Raw genomic sequence first — 17,746 nt, forward strand, 5'->3', positions numbered from 1 at the left:
GTTTGTTTTGGAAGACAAACCTTTTCCTTACGGTACATTGTGCCATTGTGAAAGGTGTAGAGGGTTTGGTTTATTTGTTTGAACCTTGCTCTTTTTGGGAGTTTGCTATCTCATTCCTTCTTACATATTTTATTAGCTTGAATGAGATAAATCTTTGAGCATGTTTGCTTTATTTCATCCTTTATGCTCAATGGTTTCTTCTTAGTTCATTTGTTGAACTTTGTTGAACAAATCTTTTGAGATTTGCTTCTTAGATATAATTTGGACAACAAATTTGTTTTGTAAACACCTCTATGCCTTATTTAATTCTTTTGGTGTTTTGTCCAAAGCATATCTTTCTTGGATCTTTAAAAGTTTTAGTGCATGCTTATATGTAATTTGTTTATACTTATAGCATGCTTGCTTTCTTTTGATCCATTATGTAGGATATACTCCATCAAATCCTAAATGGCTAAGATGTGCATGAAATTCAAATTTCATCTAAATATGCACATGGTTATATGGAGTGTGTCCTATATATTGTGGTTAGTCTAACCATGTTGGACCCAATGAGTTTGGGGACCAAGATGTACTTGAATGATGCTTTAGGTACATTGGAGATGCAATGGAGGCTTGTCTCATCTATAAGGAAGGTGTTGTCACCATATGAGGATTGGAGTCAAGCTAGGATGATCGATGAACTCTTATCTACTACATCAAGCCATTGCCATCTCGGTAACAAGTATCTTATTCATGCACTCTCATATAGCATCCAACCTCTTGTAAGTTGTATCTTGGCATGAAATTATTTATTTCGAAAATATTGCGGTTCTTGAAAAACCCTTTTAAAGTAAAACTTCTTATTGAACATTTGAGTAATTTGAGAAGATGCATATGATAGGTTATATATATATATATATATATCATATTTTATGATTCACCTATCACAAATATGCCCTCTAGCAATTTATTGCATATCATTTCCTCAAAGAGCTCTTGTGTGCAATATTGATGAATTTGTGAAATAAATCCGTATTTGTGATACTTGTTGCCTTTCTCAAAACACTCCAACTAGCTCTACTTCCCTTATTGTTAGTTGTAATGTTTTTGAGGTTTAACTTGGTTGAAGTTCATTCATATATACCATAAGTGAAAATTGGAGCCATAGGCTATATATGCTTCTTAAGCAAACATCCTTTGGTATATTTTATGACTTCATCTTGGATATCTTGTTTTATCTATTTTGTTAACCTCTTGTGTGTGCATGTTTCTTTATGAATCACTTTGTCCACTTTAGAAACTCATATACATAAGAGTGTTAATCCATCACCTTGATATCCTTGATCTTTGCCGACCATCTTTTACCCCTTTTGTTTTTAGTGGGTTGGTAAAGAAAATTTATGAGTGCTTGGTTTATTTATTTTCTTCATGCACTCATATCTCGTAATTGTTGGATTAAAGTTGTTCTTGATAAGCATACTCTCTTTATCTTAGTTGTGTTCTAAATGATATATAGGGAGTGAGGATTCCATGTTTTTGCATATTGTATTCAAATGCAAACATTATAAATTGTGCACGAACCTTGGGGAGCTTTCTTATTTTTTGAGCACTATATTTCTCTTATCATGATATCTTTGGTTGTCCAATTGGATCTTTGATTGCTTGCTTTATTTGTTGAAGCTCACCTCACCATGTTATCTTTATGCAATCTTTGATCCTCAATATAGTTTGATTTCCTTCAAGTATTCATCATTGGATATGTGCACTTGATTCCACTCAAATTATGAGAAGTGCACACTTTGGGGAGGAACTCACATTATATTGGCCTTCTAAATTTTTCACCCATTTTGACAATCGATGCCAATGGGGGAGAAGTTTAGAGGGTTTAAGGGAATGGTTTTATACTTAAGCTTGGTTTGTGCTTAAGTGTTTTGCCTCTCATGCATTCCATATTTATATGTCTTGCATGGTTGTATATATATAGTGGAAACTATCCCAATGGTTAATCTTGACAATATATGCAATTAATTCATGTTCATCACACGTGCATACATTGTGGGGGAGTTTTCTCTATATATATTGGTTCTACTCACATCCATTGCATTTGTTGTAGTTGTGTGAGTAGAGCCGGTTTTGATATGGACTAGTTGCTTTGTGTTACTTGACCATATCAAATACAACCTCTTGTATACAACTTATTCTCGGATAAGTTGCGTACTTGTCACTAATATTCATTATATAAACCCTCTTATTGTGGTTGTCATCAATTACCAAAATGGGGGAGATTGTAAGGGTATATTGCCCCTATGTGTGGTTTTGGTAATTAATGACAACCCCTATGGACTAATGTTTTCATTGAGTTTATATGAAGGAATATTCCATAGGTACTACTTGTTCTCCATGTGTTGGATTCAAGTATGGATGCCATGAAGATAAATGTATACCTTGTGTATTGGATCAAGAACATCGTATGAGAAGATACAAGGTTGAGTTGGACAAGTTCAAGATGAGTATCTTGAGTGGATCACATGCTTGAAGCTTGTCATCCATTTGGTGATAATGGACATGTGAAGATGTGCATCAATGGGGCTTTCCCATCATAGTGTATGGGGGAGCATTTGTGAGTCTTCACGAAGCAACATTGATCAAGTGTGGCATTCCGGCTTGAGTGAAGCTTGAAGAGTTATCATCAAGATCAAGCGGGATGCGCAAGGCAAAGGTATGGCCTTGCTAGGTTTTCCTTTTACCGGTCTCAAGGTGGATGTTGGGAGACCGGATTATAGGATAGATAGCCGCACTATTAAGAGGGGCTTTCGGTTGAGTAACTTGATCACATCGTCTTAGGGAGCTCAATCCTTTGCATATTTTGCATATCCTTATTGCTTCTTGGTGTTTCTCTATGTGAGGTTCTTGAGCTTGTTGCTAGCTTTACAACAAGCCCAAGTTCATCGAAAACGGAGTTCGCATGCATCTTCTATTGCGTTTTCGAGGTTGGGTGATTTTACCGGTTATTCATGATATAAGGTTCTACCTTTTATATTCATGATAAAATCCCCTCCTACAGATTCTTGTGTTTTCACTTTCTATAAGATAGCATTTGTTGTTATCTTCCAAACAAAATTGGTTTCATTCGAATCGGAGTTCGGGAGCATTAGTTATTAAAGAAAAAGGAAAAAGAGGAAAAAGAAGAAAAAGAAGAAAAAGAAAAAAAGGGGAGGGGCAGCCGGCCGGCCGACCGCCGACCGGGCCGCACGCCGGCCCACCCGGGGCAGTCGGTTGCCGACCGGTCCACCGGGCCGCGCGCCGGCCTGGCTGCCACCACCCCGGCCTCGACCGGATCTCTCGCTGGGCCGCGCCCTTCGCCCGCTTGGGCCGCCTCCCCCGCGCGCCCCTGGGCCTTATCCGCCGCCCTGCGCGGCGCGCGCCCCGCCCGGTCTCTGCTCCGGGCCGGCCTGCAGACCGGCCTGTCCGGTTGCTGAGTCAGCCGGCTGGGCCGCCGGCTGGGGCGATTTTTAGCCCGTTTTTCCTTTGTTTTTTTCCTGTTTCCCCCCCCCAACGGTTCTATTTCCCTCTTAGCTATAAATAGGCTTCTTCCACCTTGAGCTTGGGTAGTTCTTCCCATTCTCTCTCCTCCATTGCTACTATTTGAAGAACTTGCTCTCCCCCTTGAATCCTCCAACCATTCTTGCTCATATTTGAGGATTTGGGAGAGGGGATCTAGATCTACACTTCCACCGATCGATTTCTTCTCTAAGTGAGGGAAACTCTTGGGATCTAGATCTTGGAGTCTTTGGTTGACTTTCCCCTTGTTCTTCCTCTCCAATCTCATCCTAGCATTCGTTGCTTTGGTGGGATTTGAGTGTGAAGGACTTGAACACCTCCGGTGTTCTTGCTTTGCATCATTGCATAGTGTTGAGCTCTCCACCACGATTTGTTCGAGTGAGAGACCGTGAGCTTGTTACTCTTGGAGGGTGACCTCCTAGTTGGCTTGGTGATTGGTGCTCCGGTGATCTCTTCAAGAAGATTGTGAAGAGGCCCGGGCTTCTCCTTCGTGGAGCTTGTGAAGTGGTTGTGGAGCTTGCCATCTCCGGAGCGGAGGAAAAGCTAACCATAAGGAAAGGGCCATTATCCTTCATGGGTGTGGTTCGGAGAATAGGGTGAGCCTTCGTGGCGCGGGGAATCCTTCGTGGGACCTCCACTCCTCCAAACGTGACGTACCTTGTTGCAAAGCAAGGGAACACGGGAATACATCCTCGTCTCCGCGTGCCTCGGTTATTTCTATACCCGAGCTCTCTTTCCTTGTGATAGCCATCGTGCTTGAAGTACATATATCTTGCTATCACTTGTGCTACATATATCTTGTGCCTATCTTGCTTAGCTCTAGTTGCTATTGTTACACTTAGTTGAGCTTAGCATATTTAGGGTTTGTGCTTGTAAACTAAACGATAGTTTAATTCCGCATTCATACAAGACAAATCCGCAAGAGTTTGTAATCGCCTATTCACCCCCCCCCCCTCTAGGCGACATCTCGATCTTTCAATGTTGCTATGTATCTTATTTCTTATAAGTTGCTTGTTGAGCGGTAACCATGTTTCTGGGGACGTCATCAACTATTACACTTTTGTTGAATATCATGTGAGTTGCTATGCATGTTCGTCTTGTCTGAAGTAAGGGTGATTTATCATGATCAAACGGTTTGAGTATGCATATTGTTAGAGAAGAACATTGGGCCGCTAACTAAAGCCGTGAATCATGGTGGAAGTTTCAGTTTGGACATTAATCCTCAATCTCTTATGAGAATATTATCTGTTGTTGAATGCTTATGCATTAAAGAGGAGTCCATTATCTGTTTTCTATGTTGTCCCGGTATGGATGTCCTTAGTTGAGATCTATCAAAAACGAGAAATCAAATGCGATCTATCTCCTTGGACCTTTGTACAGGCGGCATAGAGGTACCCCTTTGTGACACTTGGTTGAAACATATGTTATGCAATGATAATCCATGTAAATCCAAGCTAATTAGGACAAGGTGCGAGCACTATTGGTATTCTATGCATGAGGCTTGCAACTTATAAGATGTCTTATACATAACACATATGAATTATTACTACCGTTGACAAAATTGTTTCTATGTTTTCAAAATAAAAGCTCTAGCACAAAAATAGTAATCCATGCTTCCCTCTGCGAAGAGCCTTTCTTTTACTTTATGTTGAGTCAGTTTACCCACTTCTTTCTATCTTAGAAGCAAACACTTGTGTCAACTGTGTGCATTGATTCTTACATGTTTACTTATTGCACTTGTTATATTGCTTTATGTTGACAACTATCCATGAGATATACATGTTACAAGTTGAAAGCAAATGCAGAAACTTAATCATCCTTTGTGTTGCTTCAATGCCTTTTACTTTGAATCTATTGCTTTATGAGTTAACTCTTATGCAAGACTTATTGATGCTTGTCTTGAAAGTACTATTCATGAAAAGTCTTTGCTATATGATTCAGTTGTTTAGTCATTATCTTTACTATTTCTTCGAATCACTTCATTCACTTCATATGCTTTACAATAGTATTGATCAAGATCATGTTGGTAGCATGTCACTTAAGAAATTATCCTTGTTATCGTTTACCTACTCGAGGGTGAGTAGGAACTAAGCTTGGGGATGCTTGATACGTCTCCAACATATCTATAATTTCTTATGTTCCATGCTAGTTTTATGACAATACCTACATGTTTTATTCATACTTTATATCGTTTTGATGCATTTTCCGGAACTAACCTATTAACAAGATGCCGAAGTGCCAGTTCCTGTTTTCTGCTGTTTTTGGTTTCAGAAATCTTACACAGGAAATATTCTCGGAATTGGACGAAATTAATACCCACGATCTTATATTTCACGGAAGCTTCCAGAGAGCCAGAGAGGGACCAGAGGGGAGCCCTGGGGGCCCCACCCCACATGGCGGCGCGACCAAGGGGGGGGGGGGGCGCGCCAGCCTATGGTGTGGGCCCCTCGTCAGCCCTCCGAGGCTGCCCTTCCGCCTATATATTCTCTCCGCCCCGAAAACCCTAAAAAGATAAGCCACGGGACGAGAAAAGTTACGCAGCCGCCGCCATCGCGAAGCCAAGTTCGGGGGACAGAAGTCTCTGTTCCGGCACGCCGCCGGGACGGGGAATTGCCCCCGGAAGGCATCTCCATCGACACCATCGCCATCTTCATCGCCATTGTTGTCTCCTATGATGAGGAGGGAGTAGTTCTCCCTCGAGGCTAAGGGCTGTACCGGTAGCTATGTGGTTCATCTCTCTCTCCCATGTGATCTTTATGTGATCATGAGCTTTGTATCACTATTAATCTATGTGCTACTCTATTGATGTTATTAAAGTAGTCTATTCCTCCTTCATGATGTAATGTTGACAGTGTGTGCATCATGTAGTACTTGGCGTAGGTTATGATTGTAATCTCTTGTAGATTATGGAGTTAACTATTACTATGATAGTATTGATGTGATCTATTCCCCCTTTCATAGCTATTGTTGACCGTGTGTATGCTATGTTAGTACTCGGTCTAAATTGCAACGGTCTATAATGCTCTAGAGGTTACTTAAATATGAACTCCGAATGTTGTGGAGCTTGTTAACTCCGGCTTGAGGTGTGCTCTTGTAGCCCTACAAAATGAATGGTGTTTGTTATCCAGCAAGAGAGTGTATGTAGCACAAGTAAGGAGAAGTTATTTATTTGTTATGTGATCAATGTTGAGAGTGTCCACTAGTGAAAGTATGATCCCTAGGCCTTGTTTCCAAATACTGCAAACATCGCTTGTTTACTGTTTTACTGCATCTTTATTTCCTGCAATATTACCACCATCTATACCACATGTGTTTTACTATCTCTTCGCCGAACTAGTGCACCTATACATCTGACAAGTGTATTAGGTGTGTTGGGGACTGATACGTCTCCGACGTATCGATAATTTCTTATGTTCCATGCCACATTATTGATGTTATCTACATGTTTTATGCACACTTTATGTCATATTCGTGCATTTTCTGGAACTAACCTATTAACAAGATGCCGAAGTGCCAGTTCCTGTTTTCTGCTGTTTTTGGTTTCAGAAATCCTAGTAACGAAATATTCTCGGAATCGGACGAAATCAACGCCCAAGTTCCTATTTTCACCGGAAGCATCCAGAACACACGAGAACCGCCAGAGAAGGGGGACAGGGCCACCAAACCACACCCCGGCGCGGCCAGGGGGGGCCGCGCCGGGGTGTGGTGTGGGGCCCCCAGGGCTTCCCTCTGGCGGCTCTTCGCCTATATAAAGCCCCTGGATCGAAAACCCTGATACGTTCGACGAAACCCACAGAAACCTTCCAGAGCCGCCGCCATCGCGAGGCCAAGATCTGGGGGACAGGAGTCTCTGTTCCGGCACCCTGCCGGAGCGGGGAAGTGCCCCCGGAAGGCTTCTCCATCGACACCGCTGCCATCTCCACCGCCATCTTCATCACCGCTGCTGCTCCCATGAGGAGGGAGTAGTTCTCCATCGAGGCTCGGGGCTGTACCGGTAGCTATGTGGTTCATCTCTCTCCTATGTGCTTCAATACAATAATCTCATGAGCTGCCTTACATGATTGAGATTCATATGATGATGCTTGTAATCTAGATGTCATTATGCTAGTCAAGTGAGTTTTACTTATGTGATCTCCGGAGACTCCTTGTCCCACGTGTGTAAAGGTGACAGTGTGTGCACCGTGTGGGTCTCTTAGGCTATATTTCACAGAATACTTATTCACTGATGAATGGCATAGTGAGGTGCTTATTTATATCTCTTTATGATTGCAATGTGTTTGTATCACAATTTATCTATGTGCTACTCTAGCAATGTTATTAAAGTAGTTTTATTCCTCCTGCACGGTGTAAAGGTGACAGTGTGTGCATCCGTGTTAGTACTTGGTTTATGCTATGATTATGATCTCTTGTAGATTATGAAGTTAACTATTGCTATGATAGTATTGATGTGATCTATTCCTCCTACATATGCATGAAGGTGACAGTGTGCATGCTATGTTAGTACTTGGTTTAGTCTTTTGATCTATCTTACACTATAAGGTTACTAAAATATGAACATTAATTGTGGAGCTTGTTAACTCCGGCATTGAGGGTTCGTGTAATCCTACGCAATGTGTTCATCATCCAACAAAAGTGTAGAGTATGCATTTATCTATTCTGTTATGTGATCAATGTTGAGAGTGTCCACTAGTGAAAGTGTAATCCCTAGGCCTTGTTCCTAAATACTGCTATCGCTGCTTGTTTACTGTTTTACTGTGTTACTACTGCTGCAATACTACCACCATCAACTACACGCCAGCAAGCTATTTTCTGGCACCGTTGCTACTGCTCATATATATTCATACCACCTGTATTTCACTATCTCTTCGCCGAACTAGTGCACCTATTAGGTGTGTTGGGGACACAAGAGACTTCTTGCTTTGTGGTTGCAGGGTTGCATGAGAGGGATATCTTTGACCTCTTCCTCCCTGAGTTCGATAAACCTTGGGTGATCCACTTAAGGGAAAACTTGCTGCTGTTCTACAAACCTCTGCTCTTGGAGGCCCAACACTGTCTACAGGAAAAGGAGGGGGCGTAGACATCAAGCTATTTTCTGGCGCCGTTGCCGGGGAGGAAAGGTAAAAGGTACTCACACTCCGGACCTCGGCTACTAAGCTATTTTCCGTCGTCGTAAGTACTCAAAGCTATTTCCTTTAGATCCTGCAATTGCATCTTTTTGTTTCTTGTTTACACTAGTAAGGCTTAATGGACAACAATGAGCTTTTTACTCTATTTCCTGATTTAAGACATGGATGGTTTGATCCGAAAATTAAAAAACCCATGGAACATATTAGTATGAACACTTTGAATACCATTGTTGCTAATGATATGGAAAATTCTAAGCTTGGGGAAGCTGGTTTTGATGAGCATGATATTTTTAGTCCCCCAAGCATTGAGGAGGAAATTTACTTTGATGATACTTTGCCTCCTATTTATGATGATTATAATGATAGTGGTCTTTTGGTTCCACCTACTATGGAGAGTGAATTTGATTATGATTACAATATGCCTCCTATATTTGATGATAGCTACTTTGTTGAATTTGCTCCCACTACAACTAATAAAATTGACTATGCTTATGTTGGGAGTAGTAATAATTTTATGCATGAGACTCATGATAAGAATGTTTCATTTGATAGTTATATTGTTGAGTTTGCTCATGTTGCTACTGAAAGTTATTATGAGAGAGGAAAACATGGTTGTAGAAATTTTCATGTTACTAAAATACCTCTCTATGTGCTGAAATTTTTGAAGCTACACTGGTTTTATCTTCCTATGCTTGTTACCTTGCTCTTCATGAACTTGTTTATTTACAAGATTCCTTTTCATAGGAAGCATGTTAGACTTAAATGTGTTTTGAATTTGCCTCTGGATGCTCTCTTTTTCTTCAAATACTATTTCTTGCGAGTGCATCATTAAAACTGTTGAGCCCATCTTAACGGCTATAAAGAAAGAACTTCTTGGGAGATAACCCATGTGTTATTTTGCTACAGTACTTTGTGTTATATTTGTGTCTTGGAAGTTGTTTACTACTGTAGCAACCTCTCCTTATCTTAGTTTTGTGTTTTGTTGTGCCAAGTGAAGCCTCTAATCGAAGGTTGATACTAGATTTGGATTTCTGCGCAGAAACAGATTTCTATCTATCACGAATCTGGGCTGTTTTCTCTGTAGAAAAATCAGAAAAATATGCCAATTTACATGCGTGTTCCTCAGATATGTACGCAACTTTCATTAGTTTTGAGTTTTCTGATCTGAGCAACGGAAGTATTTATTAAAAATTCGTCTTTACGGACTGTTCTGTTTTGACAGATTCTGCCTTTTATTTCGCATTGCTTCCTTCGCTGTGTTGGGTGGATTTCTTTGTTCCATTACCTTCCAGTAGCTTTGAGCAATGTCCAGAAGTGTTAAGAATGATTGTGTCACCTCTGAACATGTGAGTTTTTGATTATGTACTAACCCCTCTAATGAAGTTTATGAGAAGTTTGGTGTGAAGGAAGTTTTCAAGGGTCAAGAGAGGAGGATGATATACTATGATCAAGAAGAGTGAAGAGTCTAAGCTTGGGGATGCCCCGGTGGTTCACCCCTGCATATTTCAAGAAGACTCAAGCATCTAAGCTTGGGGATGCCCAAGGCATCCCCTTCTTCATCGACAAATTATCAGGTTCCTTCTCTTGAAACTATATTTTTATTCGGTCACATCTTATGTGCTTTACTTGGAGCGTCTGTATGTTTTTGTTTTTGTTTGTGTTTGAATAAATTGGATTACATCATGCTTGTGTGGGAGAGAGACACGCTCCGCTGTTGCATATGAACACATGTGTTCTTAGCTTTTAATATTCATGGCGAAGTTTCTTCTTCGTTAAATTGTTATATGGTTGGAATTGGAAAATAATACATGTAGTAATTGCTATAAATGTCTTGGGTAATGTGATACTTGGCAATTGTTGTGCTCATGTTTAAGCTCTTGCATCATATACTTTGCACCCATTAATGAAGAAATACATAGAGCATGCTAAAATTTGGTTTGCATATTTGGTTTCTCTAAGGTCTAGATAATTTCTAGTATTGAGTTTGAACAACAAGGAAGACGGTGTAGAGTCTTATAATGTTTACAATATGTCTTTTATGTGAGTTTTGCTGCACCGGTTCGTCCTTGTGTTTGTTTCAAATAACCTTGCTAGCCTAAACCTTGTATCGAGAGGGAATACTTCTCATGCATCCAAAATACTTGAGCCAACCACTATGCCATTTGTGTCCACCATACCTACCTACTACATGGTATTTCTCCGCCATTCCAAAGTAAATTGCTTGAGTGCTACCTTTAAACAATTCAAAATTTATCACCTCTGATTTGTGTCAATGTTTTATAGCTCATGAGGAAGTATGTGGTGTTTATCTTTCAATCTTGTTGGGCAACTTTCACCAATGGACTAGTGGCTTCATCCGCTTATCCAATAATTTTGCAAAAAGAGCTGGCAATGGGATTCCCAGTCCCAAATTAATTAACAAAAATAGACACTCCTCCATGGTATGTGATTGTTGGACGGCACCCGAAGGATTCGGTTAGCCATGGCTTGTGTAAGCAAAGGTTGGGGGGAGTGTCATCATCATAATAAAACTAAAATAAAAAGGCACTCCTTCATGGTATGAGATTGTTGGCAGGCACCCGAGGATTCGGTTAGCCATGGTTTGTGAAAGAAAGGTTGGAAGGAGTGCCACCCAAAATAAAATAAAATGGGAGCCGCTCTTTGAAGGTTTGCCTGGCAAGGGGGTTAGAGTACCCGCTACCATTCGTTGACAACAACATACACCTCTCAAAACTTTATTTTCATGCTCTCTTTATGTTTTCAAAATCAAAGCTCTTGCACAAATATAGCAATCGATGCTTTTCCTCTATGGAGGACCTTTCTTCTACTTTTATGTTGAGTCAGTTCACCTATTTCTCTCCACCTCAAGAAGCAAACACTTGTGTGAACTGTGCATTGATTTTTACATACTTGCTTATTGCACTTATTATATTACTCTATGTTGACAATATCCATGAGATATACATGTTACAAGTTGAAAGCAACCGCTGAAACTTAATCTTCCTTTGTGTTGCTTCAATGCTTTTACTTTGAATTATTGCTTTATGAGTTAACTCTTATGCAAGACTAATTGATGCTTGTCCTGAAGTGCTATTCATGAAAAGTCTTTGCTTTATGATTCACTTGTTTACTCATGTCATATACATTGTTTTGATCGCTGCATTCACTACATATGCTTTACAAATAGTATGATCAAGGTTATGATGGCATGTCACTCCAGAAATTATATGTGTTATCGTTTTACCTGCTCGGGACGAGCAGAACTAAGCTTGGGGATGCTGATACGTCTCCGACGTATCGATAATTTCTTATGTTCCATGCCATATTATTCATGTTATCTACATGTTTTATGCACACTTTATGTCATATTCGTGCATTTTCTGGAACTAACCTATTAACAAGATGCCGAAGTGCCAGTTCCTGTTTTCTGCTGTTTTTTGGTTTCAGAAATCCTAGTAACGAAATATTCTCGGAATCGGACGAAATCAACGCCCAAGTTCCTATTTTCACCGGAAGCATCCAGAACACACGAGAACCGCCAGAGAAGGGGGACAGGGCCACCAAACCACACCCCGGCGCGGCCAGGGGGGGGCCGCGCCCCCCTATAGTGTGGGCCCCCCAGAAGCCCTCCTGCACCGCCTCTTCGCCTATATAAAGCCCCTGGATCGAAAACCCTGATACGTTCGACGAAACCCACAGAAACCTTCCAGAGCCGCCGACATCGCGAGGCCAAGATCTGGGGGACAGGAGTCTCTGTTCCGGCACCCTGCCGGAGCGGGGAAGTGCCCCCGGAAGGCTTCTCCATCGACACCGCTGCCATCTCCACCGCCATCTTCATCACCGCTGCTGCTCCCATGAGGAGGGAGTAGTTCTCCATCGAGGCTCGGGGCTGTACCGGTAGCTATGTGGTTCATCTCTCTCCTATGTGCTTCAATACAATAATCTCTTGAGCTGCCTTACATGATTGAGATTCATATGATGATGCTTGTAATCTAGATGTCATTATGCTAGTCAAGTGAGTTTTACTTATGTGATCTCCGGAGACTCCTTGTCCCACGTGTGTAAAGGTGACAGTGTGTGCACCGTGTGGGTCTCTTAGGCTATATTTCACAGAATACTTATTCACTGATGAATGGCATAGTGAGGTGCTTATTTATATCTCTTTATGATTGCAATGTGTTTGTATCACAATTTATCTATGTGCTACTCTAGCAATGTTATTAAAGTAGTTTTATTCCTCCTGCACGGTGTAAAGGTGACAGTGTGTGCATCCGTGTTAGTACTTGGTTTATGCTATGATTATGATCTCTTGTAGATTATGAAGTTAACTATTGCTATGATAGTATTGATGTGATCTATTCCTCCTACATATGCATGAAGGTGACAGTGTGCATGCTATGTTAGTACTTGGTTTAGTCTTTTGATCTATCTTACACTATAAGGTTACTAAAATATGAACATTAATTGTGGAGCTTGTTAACTCCGGCATTGAGGGTTCGTGTAATCCTACGCAATGTGTTCATCATCCAACAAAAGTGTAGAGTATGCATTTATCTATTCTGTTATGTGATCAATGTTGAGAGTGTCCACTAGTGAAAGTGTAATCCCTAGGCCTTGTTCCTAAATACTGCTATCGCTGCTTGTTTACTGTTTTACTGCGTTACTACTGTTGCAATACTACCACCATCAACTACACGCCCGCAAGCTATTTTCTGGCACCGTTGCTACTGCTCATATATATTCATACCACCTGTATTTCACTATCTCTTCGCCGAACTAGTGCACCTATTAGGTGTGTTGGGGACACAAGAGACTTCTTGCTTTGTGGTTGCAGGGTTGCATGAGAGGGATATCTTTGACCTCTTCCTCCCTGAGTTCGATAAACCTTGGGTGATCCACTTAAGGGAAAACTTGCTGCTGTTCTACAAACCTCTGCTCTTGGAGGCCCAACATTGTCTACAGGAAAAGGAGGGGGCGTAGACATCAGGGACACAAGAGACTTCTTATATCTTAATTGCAGGGTTGCTTGAGAGGGATATCTCTGACCTCTACCTCCCTGAGTTCGATAAACCTTGGGTGATTCACTTAAGGGAAACTTGCTGCTGTTCTACAAACCTCTGCTCTTGGAGGCCCAACACTGTCTACAGGAATAGAAGCGTGCTTAGACATTAGCCGTCTCTCCGCGCCGCCGCGACCAACCGCGTCGCCCCAGGGGAGGTCGCCGGCCGGCAACCACGAGCCCGCGTCCATGGCTGGAGATGGAGCGCCGCGCGCCCCCACACTGCTGCACCACCACCTCGCCTACCCCCTCCATCGCTACCATCCCTCCTGCCTGCTCCGCGCCGCCCCGCCACGATTCACTCAGGCTGCCATAGCCGGATGCGAGACCCAGGGGAGCTCGCCGGTCGGCACACGTTGATACGTCTCCGACGTATCGATAATTTCTTATGTTCCATGCCACATTATTGATGTTATCTACATGTTTTATGCACACTTTATGTCATATTCGTGCATTTTCTGGAACTAACCTATTAACAAGATGCCGAAGTGCCAGTTGCTGTTTTCTGCTGTTTTTGGTTTCAGAAATCCTAGTAAGGAAATATTCTCGGAATTGGACGAAATCAAAGCCCAGGGGCCTATTTTCTCACGAAGCTTCCAGAAGTCCGAAGGAGAGACGAAGAGGGGCCACGGAGGGGCCACACTATAGGGCGGCGCGGCCCCCCCCCTTGGCCGCGCGGCCCTGTGGTGTGGGGCCCCCGTGCCGCCTCTTGACCTACCCTTTCGCCTATAAAAAGTCTCCGTGACGAAAACCCCAGTACGGAGAACCACGATACGGAAAACCTTCCAGAGACGCCGCCGCCGCCGATCCCATCTCGGGGGATCCAGGAGATCGCCTCCGGCACCCTGCCGGAGAGGGAAATCATCTCCCGGAGGACTCTACGCCGCCATGGTCGCCTCCGGTGTGATGTGTGAGTAGTCTACCCCTGGACTATGGGTCCATAGCAGTAGCTAGATGGTTGTCTTCTCCCCATTGTGCTATCATTGTCGGATCTTGTGAGCTGCCTAACATGATCAAGATCATCTATCTGTAATTCTATATGTTGCGTTTGTTGGGATCCGATGAATAGAGAATACTTGTTATGTTGATTATCAAAGTTATGCTATGTGTTGTTTATGATCTTGCATGCTCTCCGTTACTAGTAGATGCTCTGGCCAAGTAGATGCTTGTAACTCCAAGAGGGAGTACTTATGCTCGATAGTGGGTTCATGCCTGCATTAACACAGGGACAATGATGAAAGTTCTAAGGTTGTGTTGTGCTGTTGCCACTAGGGATAAAACATTAGTGCTATGTTCAAGGATGTAGTCACTAGTTACATTACGCACCATACTTAATGCAATTGTCTGTTGTTAGCAACTTAATACTGGAAGGGGTTCGGATGATAACCTGAAGGTGGACTTTTTAGGCATAGATGCAGTTGGATGGTGGTCTATGTACTTTGTCGTAATGCCCAATTAAATCTCACTATACTCATCATGATATGTATGTGCATGGTCATGCTCTCTTTATTTGTCAATTGCCCAACTGTAATTTGTTCACCCAACATGCTGTTCGTCTTATGGGAGAGACACCTCTAGTGAACTGTGGACCCCGGTCCAATTCTCTTTACTGAAATACAATCTACTGCAATACTGTTCTACTATTTTCTGCAAACAATCATCTTCCACACAATACGGTTAACTCTTTGTTACAGCAAGCCGGTGAGATTGACAATCTCACTGTTTCGTTGGGGCAAAGTATCTTGGTTGTGTTGTGCAGGTTCCACGTTGGCGCCGGAATCACTGGTGTTGCGCCGCACTACATCTCGCCGCCATCAACCTTCAACGTGCTTCTTGACTCCTACTGGTCCGATTAAACCTTGGTTTCTTACTGAGGGAAACTTGCCGCTGTGCGCATCACACCTTCCTCTTGGGGTTCCCAACGGACGTGCCAACCACACGCATCAAGCAAATTTCTGGCGCCGTTGCCGGGGAGATCAAGACACGCTGCAAGGGGAGTCTCCACTTCTCAATCTCTTTACTTTGTTTTTGTCTTGCTTAGTTTTATTTACTACTTTGTTTGCTGCACTAAATCAAAATACAAAAAAATTAGTTGCTAGTTTTACTTTATTTGCTATCTTGTTTGCTATATCAAAAACACAAAAAAATTAGTTTACTTGCATTTACTTTACTTATTTCATCATGTTTCCTTTTAATTTTACCACAAAAGACATACCGGTAGGACGTGGGTCTATAGTTGGGAGAAATAATATAGAAGAATTTTTCAATCATGTTAGTACTATTGAAAATTTTGAAGATAGACACTTGGTAGACCTTGCGCCTACTTATGAAATTGCTGCTGCGCATTTAGTTCGCTTGTTGGAAACTAAATTTGTTAATCTTAATCCTATAATCCAACACATGTTCTTCACACTTGGCGATATGGAAGAAGGGGAAAAGAAAGATTTTGTATTAGAAACCCTTCTTAGAGAATTTGGTGGTCTAGCAAGAGAAGCTAGAAAGGTGTTTGCTAAATTTAATATGCTTGGTTCTCCAACTAATTTTGTTAGTCTCCTTGAAAAAATGGATATGGATAGAATAAGATACACTAATAATATTGATGATGGAGGGGAGATCAAAGCACCAATACCATGTAAGCTCTTAGCTATGAATGATGCATTAGAAAATAACTATGCTTGGCTTGTTCCTGAAAATTTGTTTGATGAGAGTAGCACGCCTAAGGCTAATGAAAAGGGAGATGCTGAAACTTATGTATCTAATATACCATGCCTGGTTGAGAAAAGCCCACACCCCGCTGTAGAAGTACCACCCTTCGATAATACTTGATACACACTTTCTGCGCCTAGCTGAAAGGCGTTAAAGAAAAGCGCTTATGGGAGACAATCCATGTTTTTACCTACAGTACTTTGTTTTTATTTTGTGTCTTGGAAGTTGTTTACTACTGTAGCAACCTCTCCTTATCTTAGTTTTGTGTTTTGTTGTGCCAAGTAAAGCCGTTGATAGAAAAGTAAGTACTAGATTTGGATTACTGCGCAGTTCCAGATTTCTTTGCTGTCACGAATCTGGGTCCACCTCCCTGTAGGTAGCTCAGAAAATTAAGCCAATTTACGTGCATGATCCTCAGATATGTACGCAACTTTCATTCAATTTGAGCATTTTCATTTGAGCAAGTCTGGTGCCATTTTAAAATTCGTCAATACGAACTGTTCTGTTTTGACAGATTCTGCCTTTTATTTCGCATTGCCTCTTTTGCTATGTTGGATGAATTTCTTTGATCCACTAATGTTCAGTAGCATTATGCAATGTCCAGAAGTGTTAAGAATGATTGTGTCACCTCTGAATATGTTAATTTTTATTGTGCACTAACCCTCTAATGAGTTGTTTCGAGTTTGGTGTGGAGGAAGTTTTCAAGGGTCAAGAGAGGAGGATGATATACTATGATCAAGAAGAGTGAAAGCTCTAAGCTTGGGGATGCCCCGGTGGTTCACCCCTGCATATATCAAGAAGACTCAAGCGTCTAAGCTTGGGGATGCCCAAGGCATCCCCTTCTTCATCGACAACATTATCAGGTTCCTCCCCTGAAACTATATTTTTATTCCATCACATCTTATGTGCTTTTTCTTGGAGCGTCGGTTTGTTTTTGTTTTTGTTTTGTTTGAATAAAATGGATCCTAGCACTCACTTTATGGGAGAGAGACACGCTCCGCTGTAGCATATGGACAAGTATGTCCTTGGTTTCTACTCATAGTATTCATGGCGAAGTTTCTCCTTCGTTAAATTGTTATATGGTTGGAATTGGAAAATGATACATGTAGTAATTGCTATAAATGTCTTGGGTAATGTGATACTTGGCAATTGTTGTGCTCATGATTAAGCTCTTGCATCATATGCTTTGCACCCATTAATGAAGAAATACATAGAGCATGCTAAAATTTGGTTTGCATATTTGGTTTCTCTAAGGTCTAGATAATTTCTAGTATTGAGTTTGAACAACAAGGAAGACGGTGTAGAGTCTTATAAT

The sequence above is a fragment of the Lolium perenne genome, chromosome 2 (assembly GCF_019359855.2).
Source record: "Lolium perenne isolate Kyuss_39 chromosome 2, Kyuss_2.0, whole genome shotgun sequence".
NCBI classification, from domain to species: Eukaryota; Viridiplantae; Streptophyta; class Magnoliopsida; order Poales; family Poaceae; genus Lolium; species Lolium perenne.